This window comes from Halichoerus grypus, chromosome 5, assembly GCF_964656455.1.
Source record: "Halichoerus grypus chromosome 5, mHalGry1.hap1.1, whole genome shotgun sequence".
In the NCBI taxonomy this organism is placed as follows: domain Eukaryota; kingdom Metazoa; phylum Chordata; class Mammalia; order Carnivora; family Phocidae; genus Halichoerus; species Halichoerus grypus.
The window spans coordinates 48710608-48724410 of NC_135716.1; positions in this window are offsets into that span (position 1 = coordinate 48710608).

The window sequence follows — 13803 nt, forward strand, 5'->3', positions numbered from 1 at the left end:
TCAAACTCAACACCCAAAAAACAAATAATCAAGTCAAAAAGTGGGCAGAAGATATGAAAAGACACTTCTCTGAAGAAGACATACAAATGGCTAACAGACACATGAAAAAATGTTCCTCATCATTAGCCATCAGGGAAATCCAAATCAAAACCACACTGAGATACCACCTTACACCAGTTAGAATGGCCAAAATGGACAGGGAAAGAAACAACAAATGTTGGAGAGGTTGTGGAGAAAGGGGAACCCTCTTACACTGTTGGTGGGAATGCAAGTTGGTACAGCCACTTTGGAAAACAGTGTGGAGGTTCCTCAAAAATTTAAAAATAGAGCTACCCTATGACCCAGCAATTGCACTCCTGGGTATTTACCCCAAAGACACAGATGTAGTGAAAAGAAGGGCCGTATGCACCCCAATGTTCATAGCAGCAATGTCCGCAGTAGCCAAACTGTGGAAAGAGCCGAGATGCCCTTCAACAGATGAATGGATAAAGAAGATGTGGTCCATATATACAATGGAATATTACTCAGTCATCAGGAAAGATGAATACCCAACTTTTACATCAACATGGATGGGACTAGAGGAGATTATGCTAAGTGAAATAAGTGAAGCAGAGAAAGTCAATTATCATATGGTTTCACTTATTTGTGGAACATAAGGAATAACATGGAGGACATTAAGAGAAGGAAGGGAAAAATGGGCGGGGGGCATTGGAGGGAGAGATGAACCATGAGAGACTATGGACCTGAGAAACAAACAGGGTTTTAGAGGGGAGGGGGTAGGGGGGATGGGTTAGCCCGGTGATGGGTATTAAGGAGGGCGCGTACTGCATGGAGCACTGGGTGTTATACGAAAATAATGGATTGTGGATCACTACATCAAAAACTAATGATGTATTGTATGGTGACTAACATAACATAATAAAATTAAAAAGATAAATAAATAAAGGGATAAATACAAAAAAAAAAAAATACTCTGTATGAGGGGTGCCTGAGTGGCTCAGTCGGTTAAGTGTCCAACTCTTAATTTCAGCTCAGGTCATGATTTCACGGTTGTGAGACGAAGCCCTGCATCAGGCTCTGTGCTGGGCATGGAGCCTGCTTAAGATTCTCCCTTATTCTCTCTTTCTCCCTCTCTTCTTCCTCACACCCTCTCCCTCTCTAAAAGAAAAATACTCTTGTTTATTACAATGATGAATACATTTGTCCAAAACCACAGAATATAAAACACCAAGAGTGAACCCTAAGGTAAACTATGAACTTTGGGTGGTAAGTTCATCATTTGTAATAAATATAGCCTCTGGTGGAACAAGTTGATAATGGAGGAGGCTAAGCATGTTGGGGACAAGGGTTAGAGATTATATGGGAACTCTCTGCACCTTCCTCTCAATTTTGTTGTGAACCCAAAATTACTATAATACTCTTTCTTAAAAATTAGCAAAATAAACCCACAAAATACTAATGGAGTCATGTAAAACACACACACACACAGAGGATGTAGCATGTAGGAGGTCCACTGTCAAATTTGGGACAACTTGGCCATCAAAAAGAATAATAATAGTAATAGATTGTAACTTCCACTCCCCAAAATATCCATGAGTCCACAGTGATACTGAAAGAAAGAGAAAGAGAGAAAATGCTTCTTTATGAGAGAATGTAAGCTACTAAATACAGATAAAGTGATAGAATCATAAAACAATCATTTTTGCAAGGCCAGTGTAATATTTGGCTCAGGCAAGGATCAGTAATGGGTGCTAAAACTTCTAGGTGAAATGCTATTGGGAATTAGGATATTCACTTGGCCTGGGATTAAGAGACAAAATACATGCCACAACCAAACATACTGTGTGACCCTCAGTTGGATCCTAGGTTGGGAAAAAAGATGCAACTGGGGACAGTTAAAGAAATGTAAATACAGACCACATGTAGGTGATATTATTGAAATGAATTATTGATGTTAATTTTCATAGGTGTGGTGATGGTATTGGCAATACTTTAGGAGATGAACGCCAAAGCAGTAGGGCCGAAGTACCTTCATGTCTGCAACTCTAAGATGCCTCAGTCAATAATTGGTGAATCTAGCTGAAGGATGTTTGGGTTCTCATGTTACTACTCTTACAATTTTTTTGTAGGTTTTATTTTTTTCCAAAAAAAGTCTGGGGCAACGGAAACCTTCTAATTCCTCCAATTAATGAACCATTAGCTTGCTAAATAATCTTTTATAACTAGGTGTGGGTTTTCTCCTTAACAAAGAGCCTCTGTGTCCAGGTTCATAACCATGAAGTGTAAACAAGTAGAGGAAAATTAACACTGACCAGAGAACCGAGGATTCGTGACCAAACATGTGGTCATAATCTCCACTTCACTCTTGATTCAATTAGATCCAGTTCAAGCTTCCTTTGCAACAAACCATGCTTAAGTCAGCTCTTCTCTTCAATGATCACACACTGTATGTTATGAGCAGCTCTTGTAAATTATAACTCTAGCCATAAAAATGTCATTAAGGATGGTAACATATTAAGAAAATACCAATATGAATTAATATTATTCTATTAGGGCATATATATACAGACTCTTCCTCTGAGATGCACATTTTTTCAAGGATTCTTTTTAGAAACTCTGAACGTGAACCCAAGTGGCTATTATCATCTGACTTTTCCTGAGCAGTAAACTGAGATGAACAAGGTTCCTCAGTTACCTAGAGAGGCAGGCCACACAGTTGGGGACATAGCCCCAGTCTGCAGAGTCCCAAGTCCAACGTGCTCCAGTCTGTGCCCATTTCCTTCATTCAAGTCCTATGATTTGCACAGCTGGGACTTATTAACCACAGGAATGTCTTATCATTTGGTATGGAGAGTGTTGGTTTTATGGAGCTGATACTCTATGGGGATTTCGATTTCTTTAATTTCCCATTCCTAAGGTTATTTTAAGGTTATCCTAAGGTTAGGATTGCATAATACAATCTCCTAAAGGGGCTGCAGGACTTGCCCAAGTGACCCAGGTTTCATGCCAAGATGGGAATACTCAGACCAAAATTGAAAAAGTAGCTTCAATGAATCACCTCTCAAATCACTTTCCAGATTATAACTTTCAGGAACTGGAGCCAAATATTTTGTCCTGTATTGTCAGACACGAACGTACATTGCCAAAACCCTACCTTCTACATTTTTGTTCTTTTGTTTAATCTCATACGGTCTTCTAACAGGAATTTATCACACCCTATTTTATAGTGTTTCAGATCTTATTTGAGCATATTATAAAAGTAGATAAAGCGGGAAAGAGAAAAGGAGAGAGCTAAGATTATTTAAAAGGAAATAAATTTGTATAGACATCAGATCAGTGTTGAAAAGTCTAGATAATTCAGGGCAACATAATTCAACTGTCAAAGAATTTAATTAATCGTTATTAGCTCGGAATAAGCTAATTTGGAAATAAGTCAATTTCACTCTATTGCTGTCAACTCTTTGAAATATAACGACAGAGAGAATAAGGGGTGCTAACAGGCATTCTGTCATCAGAACTTATAAGGCTTACCTCCCCTCTTCTGTCCTCTAGGGAAGGGCAGTCTGTTCTCTCAAGAGCAATAATCCCCATCTCACCATCAAGCAAGGTTTGATAGACCCCCACACACACTCCAAGAAGTTCTCTGCCTGGATACCACCATTTGACCACCAAAGATTTGATGCACTAGCCCTACCTAGGAAAACCTCCCACTCCCACCAAACACATACGATCATATCCTTTATAACTTATGTCACCAACTCCTCTTCCTCTTGATCATTGCCATCATCATACTAATATGTTCTACAATTTCCTCTTGTTAGAGGGAAAATCCCTTCCTGAACATACACCCAGCTCCCATTCTGGTGTTCCTTGGGTTCTTCTATACCCAACTGTATTAGTAAGGTTTCTTCAGAAAAACAGAACCACACACTCTGTGTGTGTGTGTGTGTGTGTGTGTGTGTGTGTGTGTGTGTGTAAACGAGATTTAGTATAAGGGATCGGCTCACACAGTTATGGAAACTGACAAGTCCTGAGATTTACAGGATGCGTTGGCAAGATGGAAACTCAAAAGAGCCAATGGTGTAGCACCAGTCTGAAGGTTGGCAGGCTCAAGAACCGGGAAGAGCCAATGTTTCAGTTCAAGTCTGAGGGCAGGAAAAAGCCAATGTCTCTGTTCAAAAGCAGTCAGGCAGGAGGAATTCTGCTTTACTCAGGAGAGGGTTAGCTTTTTTATTCTATTCAGACCTTCGACTGATTAAGATCCACCCACATTAAGGAGAGCAATTTGCTTTACTCAGTCTACTGGTTTAAATGTTAATTTCATTCAAAAACACCCTCACAGAAATACCCAGGATAATGGCTGACCAACTATCTGAGCATCCTGTGGCCCAATCAAGTTGAGACATAACATTAACCATCATACCAACTTTTAAATTTTAGGGGTTTGGGACTTTCTATTAGGATCCCTTATCTCTATATACTCTCATCCTAGGTACTTCCACTTCTATGGACATCATCTACCTAGTTTAGAAATCTATTCCAGCACCATCCAAGAGAAATATAACATAAGTCACAAGTGCAAGCCATATATGTAACTGTAAATTTTCAACCAGTTACATTAAAAATAAGTTTTAAATAAGTGAAGTGTGTTTTAATGGTTTATCTTATTTAACCCCATATATCCAAAATATTACTGTTTTAACATGAATCAATATAAAAAATATTAATGAGTGTGCCAATTATCGATGCATTCTCTCTCAACTTTAAATTCACCACACGTTACCTGCTCTGTGATAATGGAACTCTGAGAATGTCTTCTTTGCAGCAAGCACAATGCTAACCTTTTTTCAATAGAGGGACATTACAGAAGAGGGACTGGTTTCCTGGTTCTGGCAGGCTGCATTTTTGTTTTCTTCTTGCTTCTGCTGGGCTCCTGGCAGAGAGAGGTGTGGGTGGACATGCAGGGGCACAGTGGCCCAGCCTCACCCCAAGAGTGTTTAGTCCTTCAGCAAGTTCACAGCCCTAGCCCCAAACCAGTAACCCTCTCCTCAGAACTCCCGAAGAAAACACCACCCATCCCAGCTCTCTTGCCACCCCGCTGGCAGGTAGATGCCTCAACTCCTCTGCACACCTGCCCAACAGCTTCAGGCAGCCTGCTCCATGGATGGTGTTTCCCATGGTGCTTTGGACATAGACACTGCCCTCTAGGTTGTGTATCACCCTGCGGAGACATGGTTCCCAGTGCTGAGTCCCTTTGCACCCCTGCATGCCAGACTTGGCCCACTGAACCCCAGAGGGGTGTCTCTGCTTGCCTGGCAACTATGGGCCAGCTCTGGTCTGGGTCACCCCATGAACTTCTCCGCCATCCAGTGGGCTGCTACTATACCTCTCCAGTAATCTGAATCCCAACCTTGGAAGGGAGGCCAACTTCCAAGTTCGTCCTTCCTTGGAAACTCTCCCTTAGCCTAAGGATATTCTTTATAGTTCTCTTATATCTTATTCCTTGTTATAGTTAATAATTCTTTGTGTCAACTTTCCCTGTTAAAATTATCGTATGATTTTTTGTCTCCTGGTTGGACCTTAGCTGACACAATTATACCGTTTACATTTTTGTGTCTTACTAGGTCTTCTAAGTCTGATGTGTATTTTGCTCTTAATAGAATATCTCAGTTCAGGCTAGCACATTACCAGTGATTGATAGCCACAGGGGGCAAGTGGCTACCATACTAGGGCAGCATCGCTCTAGATCCACTGAACTGTATCCAACTGCTGCAACTTAAGGTGACTGAAATGGAATTAATGATTTCCTCCCCATCCCAGCTTCCTTCCCACAGTTTTCTCTATCTTATTAAATGGCGCCACCATCCACCCAATTGTGCAAGTCAGAAACAATAATCATACCAATTCCTGCTTTCCTCTTTCTCCCTTCCCCTCTAAATTTTGTCTATTTTAACCCCTAAACAACCAGTTGATATGACAAAGAAAAAAAAAGAAAACTAAACTATAAACGTGAAACAAGGTTCAAAAGAGTAATTTTTAAGACGTCTTCATGCTATTTCTTCCTGATCAAAATCTCAGCTTCTTAAAAAGTATCAAGACTCCATCTCAATAAGGATGTGGTGAATTTGGCATGCTCATACACTGTTGGTAGAATTATAAAATATATGGTCTTTCTGAAAACAATTTGGTAATTTAAATCAAGTATTCTAAGTGTTCATAACCTTAGGTTTTATTCCTAGGCATGCTCCCCAAGAAAATATTAGGAGATCCTCTCAAAGGTTTATGTACAAAGATGTTCATCACAATGTATTTGTAATAGAAAAAAAATCTAGAGACAACAGAATATCAATGATAAGAAGAGAGTTGAAGTAACTTATTGTATATCAAAAGATGTAATTTTAGAAAGACATAAATATATTTTCAATATACTTATTAATAAGTACGTTTATATTTATAGATTATAAATTTTTAGCTGGAAAGAAATTCCAATTTTTAATAAATAACATAGCATAACTGCTTATGTTACTTAGGGAAAAAAGCTGCAAAGAAATATATTTTTGAAAATCTGTGTGGTGGAACTTATTCATTGTTCAGAACATTTATCAGATTACCTTTAGATGCTAGGCTGTTTTGGGGCACCTGGGTGGTGCAGTTGGTTAAGAATCTGACTCTTGGTTTAGGTTCAGGTCCTGATCTCAGGGTCATGAGATCAAGCCTCGTCTTGGGCTCTGCACTCTGCATGGAGTCTGCTTAAGATTCTCCCTACCTCTGCCCCTCCCCACCTAAAATAAATAAATACATAAATAAGGGGCGCCTGGGTAGCTCAGTCGGTTAAGCGTCTGCCTTCGGCTCAGGTCATGATCCCAGGGTCCTGGGATTGAGCCCCACATTGGGCTCCCTGCTCAGTGGGGAGCCTGCTTTTCTCTCTCCCTCTGCCTGCCACTCTGCCTACTTGTGCTATCTCTCTGTCAAATAAATAAATAAAATCTTTAAAAACAAATAAATACATAAATCTTTTTTTGAAAAAAGTGCTAGGCAGTTTTAGGCACAAGGAATATAGCTGCTGCACTAGTCAGCCTCCAAGATAGTCTTCAAGGATCCTCACCTCCTGGCATTTAATTCTTTGTGTAGTTTCCTTCCTTACTGAATAGGATGGGCATATATGAATAATAAAACAGAGTGGAAGTGATAGCGTATGCCTTCTGAGTCTAGGTCATAAAAGACACTGCAGTTTCTCCCTTGCTCTCTTGGGTCACTCAGCCTGGAAGTAGCCAGCTTCCACATCATGAGAATACTCAGACAGCCCTATGGAGAGGTCCTCCTGGAGAGGATTTCAGCATCCTGGCACCTGTCAGCACCAACCTATAGCCACGCGAGTGAGTCGCTTTGCAAGTAGATCCCTCAGCCTCCAGTCAAGCCTTCAGATGACTGTTTCTCCAGCCAACAGCCAACTGAACCTCAGGAAAGACCCTGAGCCAGAACCATCAAGCCAAACCCCTCCCAAATTCCATACCCACTAAAATTATGAGATAATAAATGAGGATTGTTGTTGTGAGTGACTAAATTTTGGAGTGATTTGTTACACATTAGAAAACTAATACAGCAGCAAACAAACAAAACCAGATAGAAGCCTCTGCCTGTACGGAGCTTACATTCTAGCAGGAGGAGACAGATAAAAAACAAAATGAATAAATACATGGTATGCTATGGGGCAATAATGGGATAGCAGAGAAGGAATGTAGGAGGACTTGGAACTTTATAGAAGTAGTCACGGAAGCCCTCACAGAAAAGAAGACATCAAGAGAAGATCTGAAGAATGTGAGAAAGGAGCCTTGCAGATATTTAGGAGAGTGCTCCAGGCAGAAGGGTCAAGAAGGAGGAACACAACTAGCATGGAATACAGAACAGTAAGAAAGCAGTAGGAGCAAAGGGAGGTCACATATGGCTTCAAAGGCCATAGTAAGCACTTTGGCTTTTATTCTGACTGATGTGGGGAACTTTGGGGATTTTGAGCTGAGGAATGACATGATTTGATTAACATTTTAGCAGGATTCCTCTGGCCACGGGGTTTGCATAGAGATTAAAGCAGGGGAACCAGCTAGAAAGCTATTACAATAACCCATATGAGAGGAAGATGATGGAGAGTAAAATCAGAATGTAATCATTGCTGGTTATTTGTTTTCTTCTTTATACTTTTCTGAATTTTCCATTTCTAAAATGACTCTTCCTGACTTTTCTAATCCAAAAGAAAATCAAGTCTTTAAGGAGCCAAATGTTTGTAAGAACTTTTAGTCTTCAGTATTTTTTGTTTGTTAAAATATAGATGCCCATGTAATTCTTAGTAGGATTTCAGCAAACAGTGTTGCTATCAAACAACACAAAGAAAAAAGTCAAAAACTGTCTACTTTAGTCTGTGTGGACTCTGAACATAACAATTTCAACTGAAAAACAAAATTATTTTTGAGCTTTAGACAGCTTGAGTATTTGCATTATCAACTAAACTTGATAATTACAAAGCACAGCATCCTTTCCCTTTTTACTTTTAAATACTGTTGAAATTTGGAGTGTCAAATTGTAATTAAACAGCACACTGCCTTCTTTGCCTTTGCCAGTTTTCTGAGTTTTAAACATGCATCTGCTAAATATTCCACAATTCCTGTAATTTTTAACCATTACTTGGATTTTAACCAAGCATCATAAAAAATGTGAAAGGACTTCATGTACCCTTTGAATAGTTTTATTGCCTTAGGACTATGTATTTGAGCATTCTTAACCTCAAATATTTCATATACAAGCCCTCCTTTGTGACTATAATTAGTTTAGTTTCAGGGTTTCTAGGCACTGGGCCAGGGGATTACCCCGGATAAAAATCTGTTCAATTAAATTAAAACATATTGGTTGAGCATCTAGCATTCCTGAGGAACAGTGTGACAAGAAGATAAAAAGAAGTGTTCTTCTAGCTATTTTTAGTCATGGTAAAGGTGATAGGGCTTTAAAGTCATTTTTAGTATATTGGCTACAATATCTTGCTTGCTTTTTTACGCTTCAGGGAATTTTATTTCATTTAGCAAATGTTTATGCCATACCTCCCGTGCATTGGAAATGGTGACACAAAGGTGATTGAGTAATAGACTGGCCCTTGAAGAGTACAGGGACTAGTCGAGAGACAAACATGCATACAAGTAATATGTTTGAATTATAGAAAATATATAGTGAAATGCTAAAGCCTGTGACCTACCTCCTGCAGCTTTATAATACTTGCAGAAGTGAATCATTTTTACTTCCCTCAAAAGGGTTAATGGTCTCTTTTCATTTCTTGGTTCTAACCCTCCAGATATTTCCAGGAATTTGACCTAGTTAGAAAGGTAGAGGGTCCTGTCTGTTCTGCTCCACTTTCTTATATAGACCGTGTTATAGATATGTTTATTCTTAGCCTAAAATTAAATGCTTCTGTCACTGAGGGGTTAGAGAGAAAAAGAATCCCTATTTCCATAATCAACCATGAACATTTTCATGATCTAATTGGCCCCTCACAAGAAATGCAGATTCATTGGAAGGTAGCTTTACTATTTACTTGGCCCGCAAAGAAACTTTACAGCAAGGCAAAATGCATATCATTTTTATTGATGATCAGTATGCACTGATACTCAGGGGAGCTAGCGCAGGTGCTCTGCTATCCCAGGCTCTCTGTCATTTACTTCCTGAACCCCTGACTCCTTGCCTGCCACCGTGCCTTCTTCCAATCTACTTTCATGCTGCCAACTAAATTAGTTCCCTATAACAAGCCATATGATGTGTGTGTGTGCGTGTGTGTGTGTGTGTGTGTGTGTGTAGGTGTGGAGGGAAGGGGAGTCCTTCATTGCCTATAGAATAAAAATCTAAACTTTGCTATCTGCTTTTTTTCTCTTCTTTCCCTCTTTCACTTTCTCTCTCTTTCTCCCTTCCTTCCTCCCTCTTCCTTCCTTCCTCCCTCCCTTCCTTCCTTCCTTCCATCCATCATAATTAAGTCTAAAAGACATTAGGTCTTAATAAGGGAGGGGAGATGGCAGCATCTTAGGGAAAGTCAGAGCCTGAGCAGGGTAAGGAAACCATTTCTGCAGGTGGCAGCCGCCAGAGTGGATGATTCAGTGGATGGTGTGAGCCCAGTGGGGCTGAGGGGGGCACCTGCATGAAGTCGGGGTGGGAGAGGTGGCATCAGTGAAGGAAGATTGGTTACTAACAGGAAGATAAATCAAATGAGTGATTAGCACATATATGTAGAATAATATATGTAGGAAGCCAGGTTTCTCACTGATGGAGAAATATATTACAAAAATGAAAAGGTAGGAAACTAAAATAAATCCTATGGTATTCAATTCGAATTGGACATACTGGCATAAACTCACGGTTTTATATATAGAAATAAATACAGTTGGTGAGGTGTGTGAACATGTATAGATAGGTAGACAGACAGCCAAACAGGATGTACATCCATGCATATATTGCGTAGATCTGCCCACTGAGGCCTAGAAGCATCAATATTCCAGAGCTTGGCTTCTAAATATTATTCTGCACTAAAAGGAACCAGGGCTCCATGGAGAAATGACTAATTCTGGGACTTGGGATGTATAGGTCCAAAATGAACCTGGAGTGCTTTGTTGTGCCAAAAAGTAAGAAGGTGGTCAAAGAAGGATGGGGACAAATCAAAAGGATATATGTGAAGGAGCACTCACTGGCCAAATCTCAGGCAATGTGAATGTCAAAAGAAATTATGATAATAAAAGGCTGTCATCCATTGAATAAAATAGCAACCATGAGCCTGTACTAATATAAATAACTAAGTGAATAAATAAACGGAAAGAGAACAAAGTTTTTACTTACAATGGAATGTTAACTGATGACTTTGGAAGGAATGACAGAGATATAAAAATTACAATTTGGGAATCAATACAGTAATAATTAATTTATCCAAGAAACATCGAGTACCAAAACTGGCATGAAAGTTTGATGAGGAATGGGATATTGGCATAGTTTCAAATTGCTCTTCACAAAATACTCATTGATTAAAAGGGGGAAAGGAGTAAGTCTATAGTGGAGAAACTTGGCAAAAAAATCTTAAGCAACCAAAGTTAACATCCCCATAATGGGACAAATCTAAATCACGAACCACCTGATGGGATGCAATGGGACCACAGCATCACTTTTGTGGGATTTCTGTTCACCTCCTTTCCCAAAAGTATATCCTGAATCAAATTATGAGGAAACAGAAAAACTCCCAATTATGAAACATTCTACAAAATAGTCAGACTTATTTTTAAAAGTGTCAGACTATTGTGATTGAATGAAACTGAGCAGTGGGTAGAATAAAGTTGAATCAATGAAACAAGTTTACCATAAAGTATCATCTATACAAGGCTGGCTTTGTTCCAATAAAGGGCTATGAGATTTGTTATGAATGGTTTGTTATTATTTATGTGTGCTCTCATTTTCCTCTTCTCCCTAACCATCCCTGTTTACTTGTTGAATTGCTTTCAAGACAGTTCTTTGAGGACCAGATCTGCATACAGAACTCTGCATTGCTGAGTTTAATAAAACAGGAAAACTAAGGTTTCTGAAAAATGTTTTCTCCACTTATTTAATTCATCTTTAAGGTCGTTAGAAAACTGGAAATATATTTGCATGTATTTTTAAAGACTAGAAAACTTGAAGTTTTTTTTTCTTTATATAAGATTCATTTGGTTCATAAGTAAATGGCTTTTAGAAAATTAGCATAATCCTTTCTTTTGTCCTAATAATATCTTGTGCTCTCATGCTTTGTATTTTATTAATTCTGCACAATACTCCTGTGAAGTAGGTTGGACAGGAGTAAAGACTCTTTCAGGCACAAATGATTTAAAAAAAAAATAACCCAAGACAATTTAAGCCAATAAAACAATGTTTTTGCTTAGGTAACTGAGAAGTCTAGGGATAGATCTTTCTTCCATCTATGGCTAAATCCAGACTCAAATGACATCATCAGGGTCCTGTGTTCTATTGTTCAGGTCTGTTTTCTTTTATATGTTGCCCTCATTCTCTCCCACTGCAGACATGTCTCCTGCAAGTTGCTGGAGAAGATGCTTAACAATAGCCTTAGTTTCACATCATCCCAATACAAAGACACTAAATGCAGGAGACAGCATTCTTCACTAGCTCTAGTTGAAAAGTCTTTAGAGGATGACTGTAATTATCAGCTCAACCAGGACCACTTAATGGGAGAAGAAGGGTTCCCCGGAAAGGATGCTGAGCAGATAATGATTGTTCTCTGGAGTGGGCATATCTTCTGGTCATCTACATATGGGAAAGGGAAGCACAGAAAAATGAAGTAACTTCTTCATAATCACACTATTGGTTGGTGAGAAAGGTAAACCAGAAATCCATGACTCCTCACTCACCACAGATAATGCCTCTGCTCTTGCCTGTATTCCTTTGGTGTATGTATCTTTATTTCACCATTTCAAATTAAAAAAACCGGGCCCATAAGTTTTCATAAATACTATAATGTCATTCCATTACATCTATTTCTTTGTCTTCCATATATACATCAATAACTTCACATTCAAGGAACCATACTTATACCTGCCTTATTTGCTTCAATATTTGTGGATAACTCAGGCTTGGTAAAAGGATCTGTAGCTTTGGTTTTTATGTAGATTTATGTAGCTTTGGTTTTGTTTTGGTTTTGCCCCCACACATTATGGGCACTTTATACCAGCATTTTAAGGTGTTTTTTAAAAAGTCACTCTTAGAATACAAAATTTGAATAAACATACATTGACAGGTAATTATTCCTCTTTCCTCAATATATTCCCTAATTTTGTGATGAACATAAACATAACAACATGATTTACTATAAAAGTGTCTCATCTTCCTATAAGCAGGCCAGTGGCTGATTTGGAGGAAAGAAAATTTGACCCAGGGCCAACCCACACAGATCCTAGTTTGGTTTTGTCCATTACTAGTTTTGTGGACGCCAGCCAATGGCTTAAAATATGAGCCTTAGTAGTATCCTCCTTGCAAAAGGGGAGTGGTATTGTGGTCTTATTTTGATACTTAGAGTGTAGGCTAAATTCTTGTAAGTAATAAACTGATACATGTTAGTACTTCTACATTTGTTTAAAATCTGGCTTTTCTTATGAACTCATCAAAATAAGAAGAGAAACATGGGAAAACTGTTACTTTAATGGAGAGCTCCTCTTGGTAGAATTGAGTCACTTTTCTAGACAACTCAACTCAAAATGTCTTTTTTTTTTTTTTTTTAAGATTTTATTTATTTATTTGACAGAGAGAGACACAGGAAGAGAGCGAACACGAGCAGGGGGAGTGGGAGAGGGAGAAGCAGGCTTCCCGCCGAGCAGGGAGCCCGATGCGGGGCTCGATCCCAGAACCCTGGGATCATGACCTGAGCCGAAGGCCAGACGCTTAACGACTGAGCCAGGGGCCCCTCAACTCAAAAATGTCTTAATTGAGAAATACAAACTGACACAACCGGAAGGCAAAAAAAAATGTTTCTTCTAAGGTTCTCTACGTTCCCTGATACTTGTTTTCTTTTTATATTTTCTGTGCCTGTGCTGTGCTGTTAGAAATTCTCTTTTTGAAGCAAGGAAAAGAGAAAAGCATCTTTTCGTTCATTACAAACATTCCCTTCGGAGATTATAGCTCCGGATCTCTCCCAGCCGCAAGGTTCTCTGCACCCCCAGCCGAGCCCCGGACGCAATCCAGAGGCGCACATCGCCACCTGCTGGGAGCCTGGGCAGAACCAGCCTGCGGCTGAGGGCCGACTTGGTG